The following is a 1,488-nucleotide window of genomic DNA, read 5'->3' as shown; positions in this document are numbered from 1 at the left end:
TAAAGACTTGTGTCGTTAAAGTTTCGTTGGAACGAAGTTACGGAAAGTTAATTAACAAACGGAGACGTAACAATATGAAAAGTAAGTGGCCATAATGTTCAAACAAAACGAAAGTTGGAAGACACCTTCATGGTGAGTGTGTGTGATTAATATTGAGAAAGAATGCATATTGTGAATAGACTTCATGTCAAAATATGGATGTGAAGTTAGACTTGCTTCAAACAGTTTCAAAGTCTATAACCAAGAAACCCCGGTGCGCCATATGACAATTAGGGCATCTGTACTTCAATTAACTTTCGTTTATAAAATTCCCTGTTTAGAAAAATAATAGCACACAGGTAAACTAACCTCATATAACAAAACGTTTAATAGAATATTTGTTTGGATGGAGTTTTAACATGAGAAGAAACAAACATATATTTGTTTGGATGGAGTTTTAACATGAGAAGAAACAAACATATATTTGTTTGGATGGAGTTTTAACATGAGAAGAAACAAACATGTTTGACGAAAATAACTAAGAACTGTTTATTTCACGTTTCATAATTGTACTTATTACATATCTTTCAGGTTTAAGACATGAAACTAAAATAATTTCAAATAAACTTCAATGAACAGTCCGCACGCACAAGAAAGAACTCATACGAAAATACACCACCCCACAGCAAGTCTTTATCCTTTCAGAGCAGAAGCTTATCCCTCTGCAAATGTATCCCCCGATGAGATAGCAATAAGTTTACCGACTTAAAACGCTTAAGTACTGGGTCCATTTCCCTGCGATGGACATATAAGATAGCTCAATTTGGCTTTTTTTTAAAAAAACAACAACAAAGAAAACTCACCCTGTAGCTGACCAATCACAAGTTAGATTACAAAAATTAAGAATTATCTCTAACATATGTGACACAGACCTCTACAAACAAGGTTAAGTGGGATACTGTTACGACAGCGGAAGTCACGTGATACTAGTAACACGTGATGAGTATCTAGAAGATTCAGGAAGAGACGAGTGTAATCTGGATGTACGCTTTTAGAGTATTTAAGCCGGCAAGTAAAGTGACGGCAAGAAGAGAATTGCAGACAGACAGAGACGGACAATTGAGTTAAGTGCTGTAGTGACCTTAAGTAATGTGCGTGAATCGTTGTGAATTATAGCGTGTGTTGAAGTTAAAGTGACCGTTGGAATTCTGTGTATTATAAAGTTGTATCGATAGATAATAAACTAGTTTTAGTTAAGAAAGGACTTGTATCGTTGAAGTTTCTCGGAAAGAATTTCTACGGGAAATTAACGAACGAACAGAGACATAACAAATTGGTGTCAGAGAGTGGGACGAAAAAAGAAAAAAGAAGATGGAAACGAGAGGTGGCAAATCAAACTACAGCTTAGCAGATTTGATGACAGCAATACAAGAACAGCAAAAGAAACAAGAAGAACGAGAAAATAAACAAGAAGAGAGATTACAGCAGTTGTTGGAGGAAAAAGAAAAG

This window comes from Limulus polyphemus, unplaced genomic scaffold (assembly GCF_000517525.1).
Source record: "Limulus polyphemus unplaced genomic scaffold, Limulus_polyphemus-2.1.2 Scaffold2274, whole genome shotgun sequence".
Classification (NCBI taxonomy): Eukaryota; Metazoa; Arthropoda; class Merostomata; order Xiphosura; family Limulidae; genus Limulus; species Limulus polyphemus.
Note: the sequence above shows the minus strand (reverse complement) of the source record.